Consider the following 27,790-nt stretch of genomic DNA (forward strand, 5'->3'; position numbering starts at 1 on the left):
TCAAACTATATTGGACTCAAGTTAAAGGTTTAGAATTCTAATACATTCACATTCATGGAACAAATACTGGAGATGAAGAGTATCTGGAGGTGGTTCCAGAAAAGGAATTCACATTGTCCCCAGGAAGTCTTCTCATCGTCCACCAAGGGGTGGGCACAGGTCCAATTCCAGAGCGAAATTGATGAGACAAAGCTGATGTGGAAGAGGAAAGTTTGATGCTCCCAGAGCCGTTTAGACAATTAAGTTGATCGCTTTCAGTTAACGTGAAACTAAAATGTACTTTGGATGGATTGATTAATATAGCCCCTTCTGTTTTTGCTTTTGTTTTTCCTATTATGCTTATTACCCCATATATTGAAAATTTCAGTTTCGAGATTCTCAGGATCTGGGCTATCATCCCTTCGGTAAAAGGGAAGCAACAGATTCCCTTGGTGTCAGCACCACCTGCTGGACAGACGGCGAAGCAATGCCTCCCCGTTTTGAACTGTGTTTATAGAACTTTAATTAGCAAACGTGATCTCAGTCCTCTCCTTTGCCAGGACCTGGGCTGTCTCAGATGTCTTTGAGTGACAGTTGTGCATACGCTAGGAGTCAGCGCACCTTGAGTTTCTATAGAAAATCTGGTGGTCCATTTTCAGAATGTGGTATTAAGCCTTAATTGGATCCAATTATAGCCATTTAAATTATAATCCTTCCTTTTGCCACTGAATCAGCCAATCACATAGATTGTAATCAAGGGCCTCCAATCAGGGTGAAGGGCAATACCACCTTAGGGTTATAAGCGGACGCGCCCGCTAGCCAGATGTTACTTTCTCTTCTGGCAGAAATAAAAAGTTTTGCCTTCTTCTGAGCATGCGTTTGATTTCTTGCGGGACTCCGTTCTAACACAACGACCTCTAGTTTTGGAGTCAGATGATTTGTGTCAATTTCAGGTTTGTTCCGACCTTTAAAAATCTGCCTATGGTGTTCGTGAGTATAAGTCTTGGGGTCTTGAGATTTTGAATAGCTGAGTTTAAATTCTTTTATCTAGGAAACGAGCACAGCTAGGGCTTTTATAAGACCGAACTAAAGAATTAAATGGGAAGACTGTGCACACTGCAAAATGCCATGGACGGGTTGCAACCATCTCTAGTTCACACGCGCGCGTTTGCGCACTTTCTCTCTGTCCCTCCTTCCTTCCGCTCTGCTCTGGTCAGGGCTGGGCTGGGGTGGTGGTGACTTCTAGCCTCGGAAAGGCAGCGAGGCGCTCTGGTCCCCGCAACCCCAGTCTCGCGGTGAGTGCCCCGCCCCAGGGCCGCGGGCCTGGTGACATCTTCCGGGTCCCGGGAAGGGCTTCGTCGCGGCTGCGGGCGGTGTCCAGGGTGGGTACACATCGTGTCCCCGGAGCGCAGGAGGGAAGGGGAACCCCGTACGCTACGACTGAGGTAGGCACGATGCTTTGACTTTTTGTCTGGAGAATCAAAAGTGAATCAAGAGATTTACACATGGAGGCTGTATTGGGTCCTCTCCTGAAACCAGAAGGTAGATGAAGCTCTGACCAAGGGTTATCAGGCTGGCTCTTGGAAAAAGGAAAGGGGCCAGTTTTTATCATGTGTAGGGGTTGCAGGCATGGGCTCTGGGGAGTCTAGGAACTGTCACTGGTTTTGGGCTCAGTTTCAAAGGGTGTTCTTTTCCTATGCAAACACTGGGGCCTGGAGGTTTGGAACCAGGGGCATTCCTCCAATCTCCTGCACAGCCTGTACAAACCTTGTGGTGTGTGTGAAGTCCCTGAAGCTGTTAAGAGAACGCGCAGATGGGGTAGAAGAGCACAGATCATGCTGAGTAACAGGTTAAAGGCGCTGGGAGTTTCTTTGCCTTTAGCCTTTTGTGGCTAAAGTTTTCAATTTTGAACCAACAGTGTCCAGCGGTTTCATTCTTTTGTGCTGTTTATTCTTGGAGATATGATGGAGAAGGATCCTGACTTTAAAGCATTTGGAAATGGTGGCAGTGCTGTGGAGGGAACCCAGGGGCTCCTGCACATAGCAAGTGTTCCACCACTGAGCTGCACCCCCAGCCATGCATCTAGTTTTTGTGGTCCATAAGATTGATTGAAAGAATTGTTAGGGAAGAACACCATACTTTTAATGGCTATGAGTTAACGTCCCAGAGTGTTTTTTTTTTTTTTTTTTTTGGTGGTCATGGTGGTGGGGGTGTGACTGTCTCATTTCCATCCTCAGAGCTTCTACACCTTTAACTCTTAAAGTGCACTGTTTATCCTGGGGGTTGATGATTGTCTCAGGGAGACTCAGAAAGCAGGCAACCTGGAAAGGAGCCAGGGTTATTTGGGGAAAGATCTCCAGGAATTGCATGGTGCAGATGCTTGACATCCTTGTGGAGAAGAAGCTCCTTCTTGGGGCCTGTTTGGAAGGCCTGCGAGATTCCTCTCAATGCTTTTATCAAGGACTGTTAATGCTCAACCTCTGAGCACACATCCTGCAACTGGAACTGGAACCGTGCATAATTAAGCTGAGTGAGGAAATTTGTGTGGCTGGAAAGGTGGGAGGTATTGTGTGCACATATTGTTAGAAAATAACACGTGGAAAGATTAATGGTGAAAAATAGGAAAGTAACTTTAATTAGCATAGCTATACTGGAAAAGCAGAGAAGACCAGCATTTCTAGCCCTGCTTTGGGTACTGACATGAGTTTCTAGATTGTATAGACAAGTCCTGGTCACACTGTGGTCTGGTTGATCATTATCTCAGGATTGGTCAGGTGGACCAATCCTTACCTTGTCTGAGATACGAAAGTTGCTGTGCTGGGGGAGTGTAGTTTCCATTCATTGCAAGACATTTATTGTTTAAACCTCTTGTTCCCAGAATCCACGGTGACTGACCCAGAGAAAAGGCACAGATACAAGCTGGAGGAAGAGATGCCAAGATTTTTATCCTGCTTTTAGTTGCCTATTGAATACTTTCAGGTGGAAAGGAAGTCTAAGTGCTTGTTATATCTGGAAACTCTGGCAGCTTCTATTGAAAGTGAGTATGAAATACAAACTGATAGTTCAGAGTTGTTTTTCAGAAAATGATGTGGAGGTGCAACTGATTGCCATTCTGGAAGTGTGTTATGAGTGACTTGGTGAGGGTAAAAACCTTGCCTATCTCCAAATTTGGGAAGATAGAATGAATATGGGATGGATAAAAACTTCCCAAGCATAGGTGTTACTACAAGTGGAGGAGAAATTTTGTTAATATTTCCTTAAAGGTATTTGAGGAGAATCCTGGGGTGTACCAGGCATGGATCCAAGGTATGGACTGGGCTTGAGCACAGAACACTGAGCTCTCTTCATGTCACATGAGAACACTGTGTGATGACCCAATGCCTCTTGGGCCTTCCTGGTCCCCAGTAGAAGTCTGTTGTTCCCTGTAGTACGGTATTGTAAACATGTAACCTGAGTAGTGGCCTGGCTATCTCATTAAAATGATTGGTTCTCACTCCATATATAAACTATTGCATTTCCTGAATAAATTGAGTCTGCGTCACAGAACCTGGCTCCTGGTGTCTGAGTTAAGGGGCACCGTCGCACTCACTCCCTTCCCGAGAGGCCAACCCACATTTGACAACAGGTATTGATGAATGTATTCTGGTTATTTTAACTTAGAAAGGTATTGAAAACTAAGATCTGGATACTAGGAGTGCTGCTTGAAGTTACTTTTGAGAGACCCCCGCCCAGATCCTCAGATATGCTAGGCAAGCACTCTACCCCTATGCTGCACTCATAGCCAGTGCATCTCTGGGAAGACTGGTATTGCCTTTAGTTTTATACACCAAAGAGACCCGACTGTAGTTGCCAATTTGGATTCCATCTTTTATGGAAAAGAGTTTACATTGGCAGGATTTAGAGTTTATTTGTTTTCTTCCTCATATAATAGTACACATATGAGTATGTATTTATTAGGCTCTGATAAGAAACCAGGACAATTTTATTAGCTTAGTAGTTTAATTAAACTGTATTCTGATTAATAAATGAATGCATGTGTTGGGAAGATATTTCAAACATCTTTGAGATGTTTGAATTGCCCTGTGAATTACAAAGTTTTCTCCCCTTACTGTCATCTCAGGGCAAGTGAGCCCTGTTCTAAATATTTGTGTTTCCCATTTCTTAAAAATTTAATTAAAAAAATTTTTTTTTTTTACTTTGTTTAAACTCAAAGTAGCCCTTAATATCCAGAATATTTGGGACACTCTTCCTTTATTTTAGTTAAAATTTACTTTCTGCTGATTGAATTCACAGTTGTAAATGGGTTCAGTTGAATTTCAAATCCATATTTATGTTAGTCATGAGTAATAATGTTATTACCCGGCAGTGCTACTAACACCTGGGGAAAGAGGTCAGGCTGCACCAATACTCAGAGTCAAATTGGTAGGGAATTAGCTTTCATTCAAAACCAGTTTTGAAGGAAGGCAGAAAAAGCTTTTTTTGTTTGTTTGTTTCAGATTTCCATCTTTCGTAGTCTTCAGGGTGAAGAAAGATTAAGAGAAGAGGTGGCAATGTGAAAAAAGGCAGGAAATATAAATATGCAGATTGGGTCAATCTTGTGCCGGACAGGCCTGGGCAGGGGGACAATTTCCGTACTCTACTTCCTTGGTGCCCCCCAGGCCAGGGGTGGGGGCAGCCCCTCAGCCTTTAGTCTCAGTATGAGGAAGTTGTTGTCAATTTTAGAGGAGTCCCTGACTTTAGACTTTTTCAAATCCCCCTGATTAGTTCTCAGTCTTGTGGGAATTGGGCTCCATGTGATCTGGCTGGCAGTCTAGTTTTGAGTCAGTGTGTAGAACTTGAACATTAGGATTCAGATCTTATTCCTGCAGGATGCCAGTTCTGAAATGTTTAATAGTTCATTTATGGGAAGAGCCTTGGCATTTCTCTGTCTAAGAACTCTTTTCCATAAGTCTTTGACTGTTTATTTTTAGTGCTGTTTGGCAAATGACTCCATGGATTCCCCCATCTCTGAATGATTTCCTCTGAAGTCATAGCTGCTTATTTGCCAAACATCTTTTTTCCAAAAATGGGGACCTCGTTCTGTTCTTTGATCTAAGAAGTCCCATGTAAGTGATACAGTTTGAGTCAACATCAGAAGACCCGTTTTTAGTTGATTTTAAGAAACAAATGGTTTTGGGAAAGATTAGCTTTTAGGCCAGAAAAACAAAAAACAAACACCACAAACATTAGTAAGAGCAAAGAAATGCAGTCTGTACTAGATACTGTACTGTAATAGATGTGAACTAATAAACACAATATCTTTAGTTCTATCACCTTCATCCAAAGAAACAACTTGTCTATAAAAAGAAGTCCTGTCCCATCTGCAGTAGATAGTGCTTGTCTGCTGGAATCCTTCATATGGAAATCAAGGTTAACCACTATCTGCATAGAAATTTTAATTCACATTCCATAACACATTTAGAATTTAGGTGTATTTTACAATATTGTTAAAACTTTGAACACAGCCTACATAAGTTAATGTCATGACACCAATTAAGAACATACATATATTCTTAGAGGTATTTCGTACCTGTCACAATGCAAACTTTACAACTGAAAAAAAATTTAAATTATCTAGTCTTATTATCATGTCCTATATCAAAATCTTTAATCTCAAATTTGTCTTGAGATGAGAGATGAATAAAGCAGAATTGCTTCATATTGACCAGAGATATAGATCACATATCTAAAATAACTACAAACAATATATAAGATATTATTAATTAGAGAATTTAGCAACTTAGTGAGACAACTTAGTGACCTCTATGATATGCAAACAACAATTATAATGTAATGATATAAAACAAGTCCTCATCAAGTTCACATTACTTTGAAACGGCAGTTATTTAAATCACATATTCATTAAATCTTGTTATTGATAGGAGAGACATGTCAAACCAGAAAAAAAAAAATCCTTCAAGGTAAAATTTTGACTTAAAAGCTCTCATTTTTGTCCTATTTCTTTAAGTAATTAAAAATGGAGAAAATAAAAGATTTAAAATAATATAAATCCTGAAGGAACAAAACGAGGTATGATGACATATTAGAAAGATAGATCAGACATATATTATCAAAAGAAATAATGCTTTTAGTGTAAAAGGTTCTACAGTATTTTATTGAAGCAAACTAGACTTTTGACATCAAACATAGTGTAAGATCCATTTAACAGCTCTTCGAGACATCTTAAGAAGTCAGTCAAGCATCTTGCATTTTAGAATACCATATAAATTCATTTTAACAGCTATCTTTAGATTACCCATGGACATATAGAGCATTGCACTATTATATCTTAAATATCTAGAGACAATTATATCAATTGGTTAAAAAAAAAGAAAAAAGAATCACCAGATTTTAAGACATCCTTATTATTAACAAGTTCAGATTACTTGTCCTACATTTATTAAAGTCATGTGGATCAAAAGGGAGCTGTGATAACTTAGCAGGTTATAAGTTATGTCTTACTTATCCACAAGTAAATTTAGTACCATGCAAACAATGTATAATCATGTAAACACATAGGTGCATACAAGAAGATTTTAAAAATCTTATATTTATTATTTGCTAGTTTTGAAAGTGAGATTTTTTTATCTGATTTAGGAAACAGTTTATAAGTCATAGAGTTACATGTTTAAAGTTGAGTCCCAATAAAATTATTGAAAAATTTTCATCTGAATTTCATCTTATTAACCAGTAAGTACTCCAAAAGTAAATGACTTTGTCCTAGCCCCAAACTGCTCCCTGAAGCACCAGACGGCTCTCAAACCCAAATGATGAATAGAAAAATGACCCATTTAGGTTCAAAGCTACACATGGCAGAGATAAAATCCTCAGTGTGTACGCGTGTGGGACAACCCAATATGGCTTATGAACCTCAGCCGATAATCTTATTTTCCTTACCAATAAAGCAATTTAGGGCTGGTTAAGATGGCACAGGCCTGTAATACCAGTGGCTCAGGAGGTTGAGGCAGGAGGGTTACAAATTCAAAGCTAGCCTCAGCAACTTAGTGAGGTCCTAAGCAACTCAGTGAGATCCTGTCTCTAAAAATATAAAAGGGTTTAGGGATGTGGCTTAGTCGTTAAGCATCCCTGGGTTCAATCCCTGGTACTGGGGGAGTCGGGGCGGGGTGGGGCAGCGGGGGGAGCATTTCAGGTAGTCAAGGTTGAGATAGGAAGGAAAGGATAATCCCCAAATTCCCAAGGTTCAAATATCTCTAGCAGCTGCTGCGGTTTTCCTTAAGACCCCTGCCATAGGTTCAGCTAGGTGTGAGTATTTGAGCTGCCTCTTCCTCAGAGATGGCTGCCAGTTTGAGTTATGTTGCTCAAGGGCAGGATATTTCCTCCTGGAATGACTTGCCAAAAACTGTCTATGAGGAAACTTCCAAAAGAGAAGCGATGACAAGGCGAGACAAAGTCATCTCACAATATATGTATGCAGACTCAATTAGCCCATGCTGGGTAGGCCTAGGTGGGGGTCAGGCTTCATTCTCCGCCTCTTTGGCTTCCCCTAGGCTGGGGCAGGGGCAGGGGCAGGGTCAGCATTTCAGCCTTTACTCTCAGTATGAGCAAGTTGCTGTCAAGTTTAGAGGGGTTCCCAACTTCAGTCTTTTTCATTGTTAGTCATACTAGCAATGATATGGTCCTTTGTATATAATGAGACACCATTTGGCCTGAGACAATGCTGTGCTCATTTCAATAATTATGAGCCCTCTATGATTCTATGGAGCATATGCACACACACACACACACACACACACACACACACACACTCATACACGTTCTGTACTTTTATATCCTGGGCTATGATGGAAAATCTATTTCTCACTGCAGGTCTCATCAGAATTTTTGAGAAGTAGTGTTACTATTCCACCTGTGATTTCTGTTCACAATTGTTAGTATCTGATTGTGATTATGATTATTGAACTATAAACTAGAAGGAAAGAGGAATATTGACCTTAATGTGGTAGATATTCCTTAGAAACATATTACACCCAGTGCTGTGTGGTTTCTAGTAAGTTCTGAGAGATTCAACTTGACATTTGTTTTTTCTTGGACTTCTGGATTATAAAATTCTCAGATAACCCCTCTCCCCTGCTATTCATCTTCCCACAGTGCCAATTTGGTAGTGCTGGCCTTGTGATGGAGGAAATAAAGAGTGGTGACTCTCCTGGGCCCCTGTCCACCTCCACACCTCACTTTACAACCACCCTCAAATCCTGTTTACCTACTACTCTTTTTTTAAGTTCATTGGAGTTCCTTGGTCAGTTTGCTCTTAAATAAGCTGATCTTCAGTTTCTCTGGTCCTGAAGGAAATCATTATTCTTTTCCTGTTTTTCCCAAATGTGTTTGGTTGGGAGAGCTGGGGAAGTGGGATTGTTTGAGTCCACTTAAAACCGTCAAGAATTCTTGGCAGGCTAGGCGTGCATGTATCCTTAGCATGCATGGGCCCTGGGTCCAGTCTCCAGCAAGTCCCACCCCCACAGTAAAGCAACCCTTACAAATTTCAATTTGGTTTTGACCTTGCTTTCCTTGCTTTGGAAATGAGGATCCTCCTCCTGCTAGAGTCCTGTGCCGACTCCACCTCCACCCTCACCTTCTCAATAAGGAGTCCAGGAGCTCTCACGTGTGATGGAGGAGGGGTTCAGGACAGTGTCCCCGTCTTACCTCTTGGATTATTACATTAGTCTTCTATATGGTCTCCTTGCTTCACCCCCATCCCAACCTAAATCGTGTGATTCCTTTTTTTTTTTTTTTGGTGGTGCTGGGGATTGAACCCAGGGCCTTGTGCTTGCAAGGCAAGCACTCTACTGACTGAACTATATCCCCAGCCCTTGTGTGATCCTTGTAAATGTAATTACATCACTCAGAACTTTCTGGTGCCTCCCAGTCTCATTTGGAGTCAAAGCCGAAGTAATTATGGTGGTCAGTTGTGGGCTGTGCTTAGCTGTCCTTCCTCTGACCTTATCCCCTGTCCTCTTGACTTCCATCACTCTTCAGGCCCTCTGGCCCCTTTGCTGGTCCTTAGACTAGCACTTGGACTTGCACTGCTACTCCACATGGCTACCCTCAGGTGACTGCTCAAAAGCCTCACTTGACAACCCTTTCCTGACCACCTACCTGTACTCTTGATATTTTTTCCCCACCATTTTATCTTTGGCTGACATTTTTCATAAGTAATCTTAGGACATTGAATTTAAGGACAACTTCCTGCTAAGTTTTTCTGCATCCTGTATGTCTCCATAGTGAGAGTGAAGCTGAGTGCTGCCCTGCCCACACCTGGAGGTTGCGACCGAAGCTGAGAATGAAGATTTCCCCGTTTCTAGACTGGTCTAGCCTAGGCTAACTAGATCTGCAGATGTGTATTTCTCACCTTTTGTCTAATTTTGCTGCATTTTTTCCTTTAAAATCATTCTTCACCTGAGTCTCCAAAGATGGAAATTTTGAAACAAAAGTTTCTCCTATCTGCTTTCAAAGCTGAATAAAACCAATTTTCCTGCCTGATTGACCCCATGCATTTATGGGGTGCTGCGAATGGGAAAGCCTAACCTCTTCCCTGCACCCTTCATAGTGTCGCCCTGTTCCAACCACATGGACTGCTGGGATGTTTTGTGTTGTTCATTCCTGTACCTCCAGAGCTGCCGTGCAGAGCAGGCATAGTATATTCTAAACTGGTTTTATAGGCAAGAAGTAGATTTGGAGAGGCTCAAAGAGGTAGGCTTCTTGCAAGGTCACTTGCCTAGTAAACTTAAAGGACAGAAGAAACTCAAACCCCAAACCTGGTTTAGGTAGCATTTTCTGAGCAGCTTCAGGAAAGGAGCATCTCAGTGTCCTCTGGAGAATCGCTGACCAAGCTGTAGATGAGATTAAGAACATTGGAGGTGCATCGTACATGTAAACTGTGCTCGGTCTGAGGCCTTTTAATTATAATTGGACTATGTATTTTCTGAAGTTTTGATTTTCCTAAAAGGAAAAGGAAAAGGAAAACAGAATAGTCGTGGAATGTTTTGTTCATTTGCATCTATTTAAAGAGGTGATATAAGTTAAGTTGAAAAAGGGACAGGAAAGAGACCAGTCATTTTCACAGACTGTGGTAGAAAGAGGTGTTTTCTTTTTCCTTCACCTTCTTTTTTTGTTTTTCTTTCATTTTTTAGTAGATTTTTTTAATTTTTAAAATTTAAGATTATTTTCATAAATAACATCGCAACATAAATGTTATACATGTTAGTGGGCAAGAAGATGAGGTTTCAATACGTGGACATGTTGTGTAATGTTTAGATCAGGTTAAACATGTCCATTTCCCTAACATTTATAATTTTTTGTTGAAAACATTTAAAATTCTAACTTTTTGAAGCACACAGTGACCATGTGTTGTCTGTGGTCTCTGCACTGCACCTTAACTGGGAAAGGGGTTTCTTTGGGGTGATGGCAATGGTCTGTATCTTGATGATGGAACTCACGTGACTATTGTCCAAAGTTGGAAAACTGCACTTGAAGAGGGTGAATTTTACTATCTGCCGTACTTTTTACTGTTGTTATATTTCCAATAAACATGACAAAAATAGTAAAGATTAATCTAAACTGTGAGTAGAGGGCATAAATGCCCTACAAAAACACACTTTTATCTTCTTTGATAATAAGTCCTCAATGTATTTGAGTCACCAATTTCCCATAGGTCCTCTGCTGGCTCTCTTGAGTACATTGTCAGTGCTGGAAGGATCAGGTTGTCCTGGTTGTGTGAGGAGAAGGTAGGGATGGACCTTGTGGTCCAGGGCCAATGTCAAGACTTAGCTCCTGGGCAGGCATGCCACCCTCGGTAGCCTTTGCTGACCTCGATGGCCTCACTTTCTTACTATCTCTGAAAACCAAACTCCAGCATGATGAAATGCAGGCATTTCCCAACATTTCTTTCACTTTATGAACTTTGCACTGATTTACTGCATCAACCTTATCTCTTCTCCTTTCTCCTCTTTCTTTCTATTTGCTTTGTCTCCTCTAGAAAGTGTAGACACTCCTGCCACCCAGGTTTTGCGCTCCACCAGGAATGGAACCGTGTCTCCATCTCTGTTTTTAAATGAATGTGAGGTGGTAGGAATTGAGATGGGTAGGATGTTCATAGCTGGAAGTGATGCAGGAACTTTGATTTGGTTTTGATAGATATAAGAACAAGTTAGCCTTGTACTTAGAGAAGAGAGACACAGCACTGACCAGAGTGTCAGACTGGCTCCCAGGACAAAGGGAGGGAGTTAATTTCATTCATGTGAATAAAAGGACCCTACTTGGTCCTTTCTGGATCTGTTATAGCAATGATTCCATTCAGGTGGGCTCCAAGTTTTATTTAATAGAAAGAGAGAGAGAGAGAGAGAGAGAGAGAGAGAGAGAGAGAGAGAGAGAGAGAGAGAGAGAGAGAGAGAGAGAAACACAGGCACCCCTCTGAAGAGGAGGGATTCAGATGTGCCCGTGGGAATGGCCGGTGTTGTGTCCCCCTTATAGATTTTAGGTTTTCTTTCTTCTCATGCCCCCTCCTCCTCTTATTTTGCCTATGTGGAGACCAAAATTCAGAAAGAGAGCCATCCAGGGGTGACTGCTTGTGTTGGAAAGTGCGATCCTCCCCCACTCCCAGAGGTTGGTAGTAACTGGGTGACAGGGGTGTTACCTACCCATTTCCTTTTTGGCTAATCAGCTACCTGTCCTTTTGCCTCATCTTACTATGTCTGTAAACCCTCAACCCTCTGGAGCTGAAAAACTGACTTGTGAGCAAAGCTGCTTCTTCTCCTTCTTTGGCCACTGAATAAAGCCTTTCTTTCTCCCCAACACTCATCTTTAGGACTTTAGTTTTTCTGGGGGATGTGCTTCCAAGCCTAGGTTCAGTAACACTACCAGAGTTGAACACCTGCAGAGGAGTTTTAGAAGTGTACTCCTTAACATGATCGCTAGTGACTTCTTGCTAGTGATAATAAAAACTGTGAATTATCATGATTTAATTTTTCTCTTTATATGAATCATTCAGAATAAAGTATGAAGAGATCTGAAGGATTGAAAAATAGTGGACAATATGAATGCTTTTATGATAGCTGACATCTGCTAGCACATTCAATTTTCAAATGCTAATACAATTTTTTTGAAAGTATGTTTTTTTGGTAAAATATATGAATTCTGTTCATAGACATGGTTTAATTTTTGGGGAGTCACCTCATTTGTTTTGCTTAAGGAAAAGATTGTTTAGCTAATAAAGGACAGTTGTGCAAAAACAGAAGAATTTTCTTTTATACTTTGCCACACTTCCTTTTTTTATAGATTTATTTTTCCAAAACTGAAGCATATGGCACTTTTGTTACTGATCCTGCAGCCTTTTGTTTTCTCCAGAATAAGAATCAAGCGGGAACACTCTTGCAGGAACAAGACTTTTATTCTTATGCTCAAAATCCAGGGAAGCAGCAGGTGGGGACAGAATTTCCAGGCAGAGCCCCTCAGAGAAAGAAGTGCCCAGCTTTTATAGCATCTGTAGGGCAGGCAGGGACTTGGTCCTCATTGTGGCATTACATGCAGATGTGGAGTCTCAGTTGCACCTGAGCTCACTTCATCAGGGTCTTCATGAGAGATTTGTGTCATCATCACTGTATGTCTCTGTACCAGGATGTGCTTTTTACTACACTAATTAAGTAAGGTTCTCATAGGTTATTAATAGTGAGTACTTTGTGTGTGCTTTCCAACTTGTAATCAATATAGCCCCCAGAATTGCATTAGAGGAAGATAAGCAATTCTTCATAAGTCTTCCTGTATTTGACTGATAGTTAATTAATGATCATTTCTTTCAGTCTTTTCTGTTGTGATATGTTTGTTGATTGTCTTGAGGACTGGCCTGACTTTCTCACTTTTGTAGTTTATTTTATTTTCTTAGCACTTTCTTATTTTTGAAAGAAAGATTATACTACTGCAGTTTTGTGCTCTTTTGAAACCCAGAAAAGAATTTGTTACAAGATATGACAAATGTATATATCTTTTATGTCTTTACAAAATGCTTTATTTATAAGTTACCTGATAATGAGTACAATTTAAAATTGTCACCAGCATCACTAATATGGTAGGCCCAGCCATATGTGAAAGTTGAATTGAAATCAAGTTATGTTAAAATTTGAATTGCTCCATCACATTACCTACATCTCAAGTGCCGAGGATCTATTGAATGTATCTAGGTAGTGAACAGAACCTCGTTTCCCTTATTTTCTTTCCCTATTGTTTACTGAAGAAAGTAGAAAGGTGCACAGGTACTTTTTATCCTGACACATAACATTATGTTGAGCTGGTTTGGCAGTTATTTTTTATAGACTCTTTTACAAATAAAGAACCATATTATTATAAGTGATTTGTTGTGTACTTTGTAGATAGAAGGGAATTGATAATTTTTAACTTTGCAAGTTCCATACCTCTAGCAGGGGCTGCCTAATCTCTATAGTTTCAGACTTAGCTCACAGACTCAGTCCTTGACCTTCTTTGTCTGTACTGCAGTACAGAAAAAAAAATTGGTTTTTCCCTCTTGAGAGTTTGTAGGCATGTAAATTTAACTGACAGAAACCAGGTTGCTTCCACGTTATGGATCCCTCAGTTCTTGTCTTCCTGAAAGAAAGATTTCACTCAGGAGATACAGCAAGAATAAGCAAGTACAAAGGTGTGGGGAGCCATCCATGTCTAGTGGAACCAGGCTTGGCTGAGCCATGGAATACAGAGGTCTGACTCCCAGGAACTGGTGGTCATCAGAGACTGTTTCAGATAGCCTAGGAGGAAGTGGCCCTGTTTGAAATGGTTCCCTGTCTGAGGATATGCTAGTTCCCTAAGCAAATGGCTTCCCTAACTCCATCCCATCCTGTTCCTCACAAAAAAGCCCCTCCTGACCTGGGCCCTTTACCTGTGTAACTATAAATAGAGGTGAAGGTGGGGTTCTCCATCTTGTTGGAGGCCAGATCTGGTATGACCCGATCCACCACACCCGCTTCCAACTGAAATGAGTATTGGCTCTTGTGTGTTTATTGCTTAGATACATTTATTAGTAATTGATTTATTGCTGACACCACCGCCCTCTGAACAGTTAACCCTTCCCTCATTCACACTGGATGTTGCTGGAAACCTCCTACATAAAGGACTTATTTAATGAAATTAATAATAATAATAATAATAATAATAATAATAGTAGTAGTAATCAGAGAATGTAGAGTGGGCTGTCCCAGGAAAGGGAGGCTTGGCCTTTTTTCTTCTGCATTGTGGGTTTTTATAGTCTGCCACTCATGAATCCTCCCACCACATGAATTATTCTTTTGGGATGGATATAGTCATTTCCTTCCATGGCTCAGTGGGCTTCCATCAACTCTGCCATGTCAGAAGTTTTCCCATGAGTACTTAAGGGAAAACCATGGGGAGGTCAAAATCACAATATGAACAGTATTGCTGTGAATCAGGGACATCCAAAGGACAGAGTCTCAGTGCTCTGCACATTATGACAAGTTGGACAGTCCTTTAATATGGTAACCTCCAGTTCTTTTTAGTTTTAAGAAGGTAGCATCTGATGTGAAGGAAATGGTTTATGAGTAGGGTTCTCAATGTGAAGTCACTTGAGATGTAGTGAGCCCTCGTCTTGCTCCCCTCAATTTCCGGCTGGTGTCTGCCTAACTATCTGCTCTAATATGATTAGTTAGAAAACCTAATCATAGGTTCAAAGAAAAGTATGACTCAAAGTATGACTCAAAGTAGTGTTTAGAATTTGGGGCCATTATCATCTTAATAGTGAAGGGGTGCTGGGAGGAGGGCACTTACAGGAAAACAAATCACTTCCGTACTGAAAGCTCTGCCCTTGTCCCTGATGCTGATCCAATAATAAGGGAAGAGTTTTGGGGAAATGAAATCCTATAGTTTTGCTATCAAAGAATACATGGTGGACTCCTGTCCTAGAAGCTGTGATTCTAGGAGAAACAGGCTGTGTGCCAGGAGAAACAGGGCTTTTACAAGGGGGACACAAAGGCTACACTCCAGCTTTGCCCTGTCAGGAGTCAAAATTCATTTGTAGCCTTGAGAGGTAGCCATTTCTTCGATCCTGCAGTGCCAGTCCCTGAGACTGAATTCCTCCATTCCTGGTGGTCTGTGAGCCGAAGTACAGAAAACTCAGCCTTGGATAGGAAGAAGGCTAATCTCGCTTCCTCTATGGTTAGGGAGGGGAAGAGAATAAAGAGGAGGGGAAAACACATCACTTTAAAAATGAACTGCACTGGCAGAGCAGCAGGAAATGGACATCTCTATGACTTTAAGATGAATGGATCCTTAGGAGAGTAGATGCGAGTAGTTTGGTGAAAAAGTCTGTGAAGAGAGTTACTCTTCCTGATTACTCCTGAGGGCAGGGATTTATGATGACTGGGTTATTTGTGGAGGCTCTACTTGTAGGCAGATCAAGGATTTTTGGAATATGAGTGCCTTAATCACAAAATAACAGTTACTCCCAAACTTACCCTTCCTGGACTAAGGACAAAAGGCCCTGTAGTCCTCTCTGAGATGTATCCGATGATCTCTAGACCATGTGACAATCTATCTCTGTCCTATTGTCTAAAACCATTGAGTGTAAGAGAGGGTGCCTGTTAATTAGAACATCTTACTGGAAGGAGCAAGCTGGAAAGATAGGGGTGACAGGAGGGTGTCTTTATTTACAGTGAAAAGTTGGGACAAGGCTTGACTGAGGTGGGGGGTTACGATCCTTATTGGAGACAAGGTCAAGGGTTGGAAAGTCACTGACAAAGATCTTCCATATGGGTTTTAAATCACCATAACTTCCAGAATGTTAAAACTTTAACATTGTGTGTGACAGTGTCAATCCATCAAGCAGCTCTGAAAACAGTGTGCACTTTGGTGCTCTATCAAATGTGGGTCTGCGCTGACAGTTTCCAGAGAATTCCACCTCAAAATATATCTCCTTGGTATTTGGGTTTTATGTGAGATAGGAATTTAAGAAATACAGAAAAGAAAACTAGATTGAGTCTCAAAAGAGAAACACCCATGAACTTTTGGAATGCAGGAAATACCCATGAGCCACTGAAGTGCAGACATTGCCCAAGAACCCTTGCAACTCATGAGCAACCCAGACCATGAACTTGGCCTGTGCCCTTGACCTATATCCTTACTTTAAAAAGTAACATTAGGGCCATGTGCAAAGACAGGGAAAACTGGTGCAAAATTGTGTAACTGCTCACCTCTAGTCTAGCCCAGCCCCTTAGCAATTGTCCCTCTAAGAATAGACCCCTACTATGGCCGGAGGTTGCTGCTTCTCTCTCTGGAGATGGCCTATATTCTTCCTTTGAATGTGTGTTCCCTGCTTTACTCCATAAGCTTCTCAGTCTTGAGAAAGCCCACATCCTTTCTTGATGTGCCTCTGCTTCCTTTTATGAAAGTTTATCTGTGTCTCTGACTGGCACTTGCTGAACTTCTTTGCCATCATGTAAGCCAAGATCCCCACTAGTCCTGAGTGGAGGTCACCTTTTTTTGGAACTCCTTGAACCTCTGATGACATTTGAAGTTTAAGGCAATTGAGAGCTCTTTACCTTTCTCTAATTATTGTACAAATATAGTATAAATTTAAACTTTTCTAAAAGATACTTACATTTATAAAGGAAGTTTCCATTTCTAATGGTGACTTTCCAAGACAGTCCTTGCCTAACCATACATGTCCTCCTTGATTTTCCCAAACTTTCTGCCAGAGACCAAACTAATTCCTATGTGCATACAAAATTCCTGTGACCTTACATAAAGTAGACTTTTTTCTTTTGTTAATCTGTTATCAGTTTGTTTTTTCTTTTTTGTACCTCCAACATGCAAACCTGTGCTGTACCACTGAACTCACTGCACACACCCTCTCCTCAGTTTAATTTCCAGGACGGTAGCAGGAGAATTTAGAGGGCAAGGGGAAAGAACTTTTGCTTTCCTAAAACAGTATTAAGAAAATCTAAGAGCACATTATTGCATAACAAAAACTCTGAGAGGGTGGAGAGGTTTACCATAAGGAGCATCTTATTCATAGTTCTTTGTTTTAATAAAAGTTCATCCCTCTGAGCCCTTGAATTTGATGTCCTTCCTGCCCCATCCCAGGACCATGTCCCTTGTCCTAGCATGCCTGCCCAGGTTTTTGGCACTAGCCCCCTACCTGGCCCTCATGTCCACGCTTGCCTCCTCTTCCCTAGCATTCTCCATATACAGTAGCCCATGTGTTCTTTTAAAAACATAATTGATGTCATGAACCTTTCCTGATTAAAAGACCTCAACCTCTTACTGAGTATATGTATCTTCCCTGATGGAGTCTCTTCCAACCTGTTCAAAATCTTGTCTCCAAATGACAGTTAGAATCATATGAGGCCCTAGAGCACCTGAGTGAACTGACTTCAAAACTACTTTACCAGCAGCCTTGAAGTGCATAGTCAACTCCGAATGCTTTAGGTTGGATCTGTCAAATGAGAGGCAACATGAACACCTTTGGCGAACGGAAGACATTTTAAATGCAAGGGATAAATTTTGGAATTTAAATTTACATTTTGTATTCCTTTTCCTTTCTATTTACAAGTTGAAGGAGCCACCTGACAGTGACTTGAGGCCCCTAGCTCCTTGTCAGGATTATAATCTATTGACTTTGACCTCAATCAATACTTTAAGGAGGTTTGTGTTTAAGCAGGAACCCAATGGCTATGAGGCAGAATTCAACTCTCCCTGTACTAGAATCATCTGTAGGGAGGAAAAAGGGAAGGCCCTGAGCTCATGGCCTGAGGTGAACCTCCTTTATTGAAACTTGTACAGTAGGTCTAACTGGTGTTATGGTTTAGATATGAGGTCCTACTGAGGCTCATGTGTTAGACAATGCAAGAAAGTTTAGAGGTAAATTGTTCAGGTTATGAAGACCTTAATATAATCAGTACATCAGTCCTCTGAAGTGGGTTAACTGGGTGGTAACTATAAGTAGGTAAGGTGACAGGAGGAGGTAGGTCACTGGGGGTGTGGTTTGGGATGTATATTTTGTTCCTGGCGAGCCAAGCTCTGTCTGCTTGCTGATGGCAATATCTGGGGTCTAGAGCTGCTTTCCTCTCCATACCCTTCTGTCTCGATGTTCTGCCTCATCTCCAGCCCAGAGCAATGGAGTTGGCCAGCTGTGGCCTGAGACCTCTGAACCCATGAGCATCAAACATTTCCTCCTCTCAATTCTTGTCATTGTGTTTAGCTAAGAACTTAAAATCTACCTGGTTTTATTTTTTAACCTATGTGTTGTTTTCATTGTACCTGAATTTTGCACCCTGGGTAGAGAAGAGTGCATAATTTGGAATGTGGTAGAGAGTAAAATGTAGAAAAAAATAGATATTTTTAATGCAGATTATTATTATGATAGATATAGCAGGATGTAGTGAAGGAAATGGTTTAAACTTTAAAAACAAGAAAGTGTGACTTCACTGTTTAGAATGTGACAAGAGGAGAGGAGATGGTGGTATAAATAAACCACCAGAAAAGGTGTAACAGCCCATTTAAGATTAGAGAATTTCAAAGAAGCCCCAAATTGTTTTTTCCTTAGCCGCTAACTATTTCTTGCTGACTTGTTCTTTAGAGTATTTTCTCCACCCCAGCTCCCTACAGGCAGGTATCCTGTGCTGAGAATGGAAGCGCAAAGTGCTGCCAGAGTGCTGACCTGGCCCCAGTGTTACCAAACTCCTAGGCGAGAGCCCTGACTCCAGAGGTCTAAGAGATCAGACTTGGTCCTCTGTCATAATATGCCAATCAGAGTGATCAGAAGTAGAATGGGGCAGGAAAGGGACATTAATTAGTGTGACCATGCTGAGAAAAATACATGTATCGAGTACAGTGACCAAAGCTCTGTCTTTAAAGGGATGGTGGAAATTTTGAGATTTCATAGAAAATTGTTACAAGGAAAGAGTTGGAGGCTTGTACAGCTGATGGGTGTGCATAGCTGGAAGAGTCAGACATCCTGGTCAGGCTGTGGTCTGGTTAATCATTATCCCAGAATTGCTTCTGTGCAGCTCTGGAAAGGTCATGATCACTTGGGGTGGTGATTCCGTTTTTATCATGAAGTGATTACTCCTGCTTATGGGGAAAGTCTTATCATGGGGTGATGGTTCCTGCTTAGGGAGCAGTCTCAGCACAGGGTGACTTGTTCTGGGAGTCTCACTATTGCTTGCCCCCATAGTCTCAGTCCTTTGTCACAGAGGTTCTTAAAAATCAGGTCTATTTTTCCTGGAATCCAAGGTAAATGTAGAAGGAAGTGACTCAGGAAAAAAGTTTAAGAGGCAAATAGAGCCAGAGAAGAACAAAATGGAGTTAGTTAGGGATAATAAATCTTGAATTATCAGTTCTTAGATGAGCTTTCCTTGAGTGATTAAAAATGACTGCTTGCAGAGCAGAGAAGGAACCTGACCCAAAGTTGAAGGTGATGAAGGAGACAGAGAGGAAGTGAAAGCAGAGGTGCTTAGCCTTTTTCTTGCTTTTAGTTACCTTACTGGGTATCTGTTTGCCCAAGGGAAGAATCACTGCTCTTAGCAGAAGCAGCTTCCGATTCTCTGTTACCCTAGGAGGTTGCGGCCAAAGTTAGAGCACAAGAATTGTAAAGTATCCCTTGGCTCCCACAGCCCAGCTGAATCTCTATGTACCTATTTCCTGGCTTTTTGTGCCCATAAATTGTAATGCTTCTATAAGATGAATGAAGATAGCTTAGCTGTCTTTCCAGCTTTGGTTAAACTGTTGTTAAATTCATTTTTCCTTTTTACAGGGTTTTCTCTTATGTCTGATGGACTTGGTAGGTGACCAAATCCAGTCAATCAGAACCCAGATTCCGGCCTCTATTCTGGCCACCAGCAACAAAGGGACAGCAGGAAAGGGGAAGGACATCTCATTCCATTTGGAAGGGCTTTTCAACTTGGCTAAGCTCTATAATCAACACAGATAGTATGAGTAGGCTTCAGGGGTCAGCAGGTGTTGTGAAGTCCTTTGAAGGCTTTTATAGGACAAAAAGTGAGAAAAATTCAATTAGGATGAGCAGGAACTCTGGAAGCCAGGAAGCAACAAAAAGGGGGGCAGCTAATATCTGTCACAGAGAAATCTTGATGTGATGAATGTTCATCTTTATATAAAAAGATTACTCTAATCCAATGAGAGTTGTGTCTGTGACCAGAAAGCTGCAACCACAGGAGAGATTACTGTGCATTTGAAGGCAGTTATTACTTTTTATGAGTCACCTAAACCCAGTGTATTGGATTAATTGGAGTTTGGGTACTTCAAAGTTAGCATGATGCTGAGATACTGTATTTTCTTTATTTTTTAACCCTTTCTTTATTTTTTGTTTTATCTTAGATTAACCCATTCTTCTGTATTAGTGAGAGAAATGCAATTTGTTCCTTTCTTTTATATATATTTTTCCTGGTATAGAGCATTTCAACTGGATGTTGTGCCTTTGTTAGACCAATTTCATCACTTGTTTTTTTTTTTTAATTTAATTATTTATTTATTTTTTAATTTTTTACAGACTGCATTTTGATTCATTGTACACAAATGGGGTACATCATTTCGTTTCTATGGTGGTACATGATGTAGATTCATACCATTTGTGCAATCATACATGTACGTAGGGTAATGATATCTGTCTCATTCCACCATTTTTCATAACCCCACCCCCTCCTCCCTCTCATTTCCTTCTACATAATCTAAAGTTCCTCCATTCTTCTCTCACTCCCCACACCCTCCACCCCCATTATATATCATTCTTTACTTATCAGGGAAAACATTCGGCCTTTGGTTTTTTGGAGAATTATAAAGGCCCCACATCTCTTTGAGGAAGATCGTTAGAACCCTGGCCAGGAACTGAGCAGCGCTCAGCATAAATTTCATCTGATCACAGGGAGGGAAACTCCACACACTTCTAACATTGTTACTCTGTTTATGTAAGTTTCAGCCCACTGCCTTGCAACAGCACGGGTGATCTTTCTTGGGTACTTTAGTTCCAGTTGTTGCCTTTTATTAGTGGGAAACCTCAAAAAGTTTCATTTCCATCTTGAGTCAATGAGCTGTTTAAAGTCAACAATATGTTGCATCTTATTAGATCATAATGGAATGAAATTAGAAATTAATATGACAAAATCCTACAGAAACTACATAAGTAACACATGGAGATTGAACAGTACTCTTTTGAATGACGAGTGGGTGATAGAAGAAATCAAGAAAAAAAAAAGTTGAAAGAAATTTTTTCAACTCACATGAGACTAGTGATACAAAATACCAGAACCTCTAGGACACAACGAAGGCAGTTCTGGGAGGAAAGTTTACAGCTGAGAAAATCAGGAACATCCCAAATAAATAGCCTAATGATGCATCTCAAGGCCCTTGAAAAGAAGAACACAGCAATTCCCAAAGCAGTAGAAGGAAGGAAATAATTAATATCAGAGCCAAAATCAATGAACTTGAGAATGAAAGGAACAATACAAAGGATCAGTGAAACAGAGTTTGTTCCTTGAAAAATTAAACAAGATTGATAAGCCCTTCACCAAACTCACCAAAAGGAAAAGAGAGAAAATGGAAATTAATAAAATTAGAGATGAAAAAAGGAGAAATCACCACATGACATCTCAGATCCAGTAGATCTTTAGGGACTATTTTGAAAATGTATACTCTAATAAATTGGAAATCCTCAAAAAAATGGATACATTTCTAAACAAATACAATCTGCCAAAACCGAGGACACAGAAAACCTAAAATAATCAATAACTTGTTATAAGGTACAAGCAGTAATAAAATGTCTTCCAACAAAGAAAACCCCAGGACCAGATGAATTCTCAACTGAATTCTACCAAACCTTTAAAGAAGAACTAGTGCCAATACTCCTCAAATTATTCTGTGAAATAGAAAAAGAAATAACATCTCCAGATTTATTCTATGAAGCCATTATCACACTCATAGCAAACTAGATAAGGACACATCAAGGAAAACTAAACAAACTGCAGACCAATATTCCTGTTGAATGTGGATGCAAGAATTCTTAATACAATATCAGCAAATTGTGTTCAACAACATATTAAGAAGATTGCACACCATGACCAAGTGTTTTTATTCCATAGATGCAAGGATAGTTTAATATATGCAAATCAATAAATGTAATTTATTTACGTAAATAAAATTAAGGACAAAAATCACTTGTTATCTCAGTAGATGTAAAGAAGGTCTTTGACAAAATTCAGACCCATTCATGATAAAAGCACTGAAGAAACTAGGAATAGAAGGGACCTATCCCCATCTATAAAGTTTACATGTGAAAAAAACCCCAAACCAGGGGTTTTTCAAGATGGTGGACTAGAGGGTGGCTGCATTTCATGTTGCTCCAGGACTCAGGATTCAAAAGAGGAGATATTGAGAGACTTGGGACCAACTCAAAGCCGCCGGGTGAGTCTCTCCCGTTGGGTAGGTAGTACCGGAACACAGGGAACTTTGTGAAGTAGAGTTGCTCGGCGAGACGCCCCTCCCCCTGCTGGAGCAGTGAACACGGACAACTGGGAGCTTTGCAGAGGAGGCCACTCAGCACAGCACTTGGTTTCAGAGCAACCCGCTGGGACTCCGGCGGCTGCCCAGAGGAGGGGCTGCATAGCCAGGCGATTAGGTGCAGAGCAGGGTCCCAGACCTAGGTGGCTTCTGGGTGGAAGAGCTGCAGAGACAAGCTGAGGGGCAGAGCGAAGGTTCCAGGCCTGTGGGCAGCTTCTCTGAGGAGGGGCAGCCTAAGGAGACTCGTCTGCGAAGGGCAAGGTTCCCAGACCCAAGAGGTAGGTCCAGCCCCTGGGAACATTGCAGAGGAAGACTGCCCAGCCCAGGTGGCAAGATACCCCTCCCCCCACTGGAGCAGTGAACACGGACAACTGGGAGCTTTGTAGAGAAGGCCGCTCAACACAATGCTTGGTTTCGGAGCAACCCGCCGGGACTCCAGCGGCTGCCCAGAGGAGGAGCTGCGTGGCGAGCTGTTTGGACTCAGAGCAACTGCTCCTGAAGCTGCCTGGAGGAGGAGGAGGTGCGCAGTGAGTTGCTTGGTTTCGAAGTGACCACACAAAACACCGGGTGGCTGCCTGGAGGAAGAGGCGGGCGGCGGGTCGCTGGGGATCCGAGCGTCTGTATGGGGCTCCAGGTTGCTGCTCAGAGGAGGGGCCACATAGCCAGGCGATTAGGTGCAAAGCACGGTCCTGGGACCTAGGCGGCTTCTCGATGGAAGGGCTGCACAGAGACAAGCTGAGGGGTGGAGTGAAGGTTCCAGGATTGTGGGCAGTTTCTCTGAGGAGGGGCAGCCTAAGGAGACTTGTCTGTGAAGGGTGAGGCTCCCAGGTCCAGGAGGTAGGTCCGGACCCCTGGGAACGTTGCCTAGGAAGGCAGCCCAGCCCAAGTGGTAGTTGTGGATTGAGGGGAACTGCCAGGAGGGGAACTGATCAGCGAGACCTCCCCACCGGGTGAGTCTTCCCCGCCAGGTGAGGTTTTCCCACAAAGATGGTAAAACCAGAGACACAGGCACAAACAGACATTGCCTCAGCCCGCAGCCTAGTTCCCCTGTGGTTGGCCATTGATCAACAAGTGGAGGCACCTCTGCCCACTAGCAGGGCATATACCCCACCTGAAGGCCACCACCCTTAGAGAGGCAGCTTCCTTGTGGAGCACCGCATTATCAACTTCCTCCAAGACTTCAGGCTACTGAAGGCTAAAAGGGGATATACTAGAAATCTTCAGGGACATTATAAGTCATTAGAGGAAATCTGCAACATTCTCAGCAGTCCACTGATACCTGAACAATATGAGAAAACAAGGGAAGAAAATGCCCCAAACAAATCTAGATGTTACATCAATAAAATCCAATGACAGCATGGCAGAAGAAATGACAGAAAGGGAGTTCAGAATGTACATAATTAACATGATAAGGGAAGCAAATGATGAAATGAAAGAGCAAATGCAGGCATTGAAGGATGAGATGAAAGAGCAAATGCAGGCATTGAATGATCACACCAATCGACAGTTAAAAGAGCAAATACAGGAAGCAAAAGATCATTTCAATAAAGAGTTAGAGATACTGAAAAAAAAACAAACAGAAATCCTTGAAATGAAGGAAACAATAAACCAAATTAAGAACTCCATAGAAAGCACAACCAATAGGATAGAACACCTGGAAGACAGAACCTCAGATATTGAAGACAAAATATTTAATCTTGAAAATAAAGTTGACCAAACAGAGAAGATGGTAAGAAATCATGAATAGAATCTACAAGAACTATGGGATATCATGAAAAGGCCAAATTTAAGAATTATTGGGATTGAGGAAGGCTTAGAGAAACAAACCAAAGGAATGAACAATCTATTCAATGAAATAATATCAGAAAATTTCCTAAATCTGAAGAATGAAATGGAAAACCAAGTTCAAGAGGCTTATAGGATTCCAAATACACAAAATTACAACAGACCCACACCAAGGCACATTATAATGAAAATACCTAACATACAAAATAAAGACAGAATTTTAAAGGCTGTGAGAGAAAAGAACCAAATTACATTCAGGGGGAAACCAATATGGATATCAGCAGATTTTTCAATCCAGACCTTAAAAGCTAGAAGGGCCTGGAACAACATTTTTCAAGCCCTGAAAGAAAATGGATGCCAACCAAGAATCTTATACCCAGCAAAACTTACCTTCAGATTTGACGATGAAATAAAATCCTTCCATGATAAACAAAAAGAATTTACAAAAAGAAAGCCAGCATTGCAGAACATTCTCAGCAAAATATTCCATGAGGAAGAGATGAAAAACAAAGAAGCAAATCAGCAAAGGGAGGAGCTATCCTAAAGGAACTGTCAAATAAAGGAGGAACCAAGTCATGTCAAAAATAAATAAATAAATAAATAAATAAAATGAGTCAAATGACTGGGATTACAAATCATATCTCCATAGTAACCCTGAATATTAATGGCCTGAATTCATCAATCAAAAGACATAGACTGGCAGATTGGATTAAAAAGAAAGATCCAACAATATGTTGCCTGCAAGAGACTCACCTCATAGAAAGAGATACCCATAGACTAAAGGTGAAAGGATGGGGAAAAACATACCATGCACATGGACTCAGCAAAAAAGCTGGGGTATCCATCCTCATTTCAGATAATGTGAACTTCAAGCCAAAGTTAGTCAGAAGGGATAAAGAAGGACATTTCATACTGCTTAAGGGAAGCATAAACCAGCAAGATATAACAATCATAAACATCTTTGCCCTAACAGTGGCTCATCCATGTATATTAAACAAATCCTTCTCAATTTTAGAAACCAAATAGACCATAACACAATAATACTAGGTGATTTTAACACGCCTCTCTCACCACTGGACAGATCTTCCAAACAAAAATTGAACAAAGAAACTATAGAACTCAATAACACAATCAATAATTTAGACTTGACATTTATAGAATATACCATCCAATGAAGAGTGAATACACTTTCTTCTCAGCAGCACATGGATCCTTCTCTAAGATAGACCATATATTATGCCACAAAGCTAATGTTAGCAAATACAAGAAGATAGAGACACTACCTTGTATTCTATCAGATCATAATGGATTGAAATTAGAAATATATACAAGAGTAAAAAACAGAAACTACTCCAACACCTGGAGATTAAACAGTATGCTATTATATGATGAATGGATAACAAAAGATATTAGGAAGGAAATTATAAAATTCTTAGAGGTAAATGAGAACAAAGAAACATCATATCAAAATCTCTGGGACACTATGAAAGCAGTACTTAGAGGAAAATTTATTTTATGCAGCGCATTCAATAAAAGAAGTAAAACTCAACAAATCAACGACCTAACATTACAGCTCAAAGCCCTAGAAAAAGAACAGACCAACACCAAAAGTAGTAGAAGACAGGAAATAGTTAAACTCAGAGCTGAAATCAACGAAATTGAAACAAAAGAAACAATACAAAAAATTGAAAAATAAATAGTTGGTTCTTGGAAAAAATAAACAAAATTGATAAACCTTTAGCCACACTAACAAAGACAAGATGAGAGAGAACCCACATAACTAAAATTCAGAATGAACAAGGAACTATCACAACAGACACGACTGAAATACAAAACATAATTAGAAGCTATTTTGAAAAATCTATACTCCAACAAAACAGAAAACCTCGAAGACATCAACATGTTTCTAGAGACATATGAATTGCCTAAACTGAACGAGGAGGACATACACAATTTAAATAGACCAATTTCAAGTAATGAAATAGAAGTCATCAAAAGCCTACCAACAAAGAAAAGTCCAGGACCAGATGGTTTCTCAGCGGAGTTCTACAAAACCTTTAAAGAAGAGCTCATTCCAATACTTTTCAAAGTATTCCATGAAATAGAAGAGGAGGGAACCCCCCCAAACTCATTCTATGAAGCCAATATCACCCTGATACCTAAACCAGACAGAGACACATCAAGGAAAGAAAATTTCAGACCAATATCCTTAATGAACATCGACACAAAAATTCTTAACAAAATTTTAGCAAATCACATACAAAAACATATTAAAAAGATAGTGCACCACGATCAAGTGGGTTTCATCCCATGGATGCAAGGTTGGTTCAACATTAGGAAATCAATAAATGTAATTCACCATATCAACAGACTTAAAGTCAAGAATCACATGATTATTTCAATAGATGCAGAAAAAGCATTTGATAAAATACAGCACCCCTTCATGCTCAAAACACTAGAAAAAATAGGGATAGTGGGAAAATCCCTTAACATTGTAAAGCCCATCTATGCTAAGCCCGTGGCTAATATCATTCTCAATGGTGAAAAACTGAAAGCATTCCCCCTAAAATCTGGAACAAGGCAGGGATGCCCTCTTTAACCACTCTTATTCAATATCGTCCTTGAAACTCTAGCCACACCCTCAGTGGCCCATCTCCTCCAACCAGGCCCTGCCTATCAGAGTTTCCTCCACTCCCCTCTAGCACCATAGGCTGGCCATAAAGCATTACTACATGGCCTTCGGGGACATTAAATATCTAAATCATAATAGCTTCTTAGCTAATATGAATAGCAACCAGAGATGTAAAGCCTGGGACTATAAATTAAGAGAAGTTTCTCCTGTCTGACTGCTTGGCTAAACTCCTTTTGGTAAAAACAGTATTATAATCTCCAAAAATTAAAGTAAAAATACAGGGCATATGAGCATGATCTTGTCCCCGAACTTCGGTTATTTTATGACATGCATTTTCACCTTACTTGTGTTTTTTCTTGATTTGTAAGTTATGAGTAATTTTCATACTCCTAACCTTTACTTATTAGGAATTTATTCAACATTTAAATGGAGTGCAGGTATTCAAAGTGTGTCTATCCACACTGTAGGTTCTAAGGTCGTTCTTATCACAGAGTTGTGGGCTGTTCTCTGAAAAGGAATCTACTCAACCGTACCACAGTTCAAAACAGTCTTGCTTTAATTATTAATTGTATCATTAGTTTAATTGTTTAATTGTATTTTTATCTAGTATTTATAATCTCATTTATGTGGACAATCAACTTACTATTATTTTTTTGTCTATAGAAAAGCAGAAATTTTCCAGATGACTTCCAGTAACGACCAGAGTTGGATTTCAGTGTTACAAAGTAAATCCAATGACCTGCCTCGGATGACATCTGGTGACCTGCAGACATTTTCTGAAGGGCCTGTGTTGAGTTTTCATAACATCTCCTA

General features: G+C 40.7%; 1 long non-coding RNA gene across 2 annotated transcripts; it reads left to right on the plus strand.

Annotated features, from left to right (window-relative positions):
- Nucleotides 1–819: 819 nt before the first annotated feature.
- On the plus strand, nt 820–27,790 carry LOC124994457 (uncharacterized). 2 transcript variants are annotated; one of them, XR_007110499.1, is made up of 3 exons: nt 820–932; nt 2,858–3,016; nt 27,641–27,790. It is a non-coding gene; the product is annotated as an uncharacterized LOC124994457 (long non-coding RNA). The 2 variants fall into 2 exon arrangements; XR_007110498.1 differs by lacking the exon at nt 820–932 and adding an exon at nt 1,233–1,424.

This window comes from Sciurus carolinensis, chromosome 10 (assembly GCF_902686445.1).
Source record: "Sciurus carolinensis chromosome 10, mSciCar1.2, whole genome shotgun sequence".
Classification (NCBI taxonomy): Eukaryota; Metazoa; Chordata; class Mammalia; order Rodentia; family Sciuridae; genus Sciurus; species Sciurus carolinensis.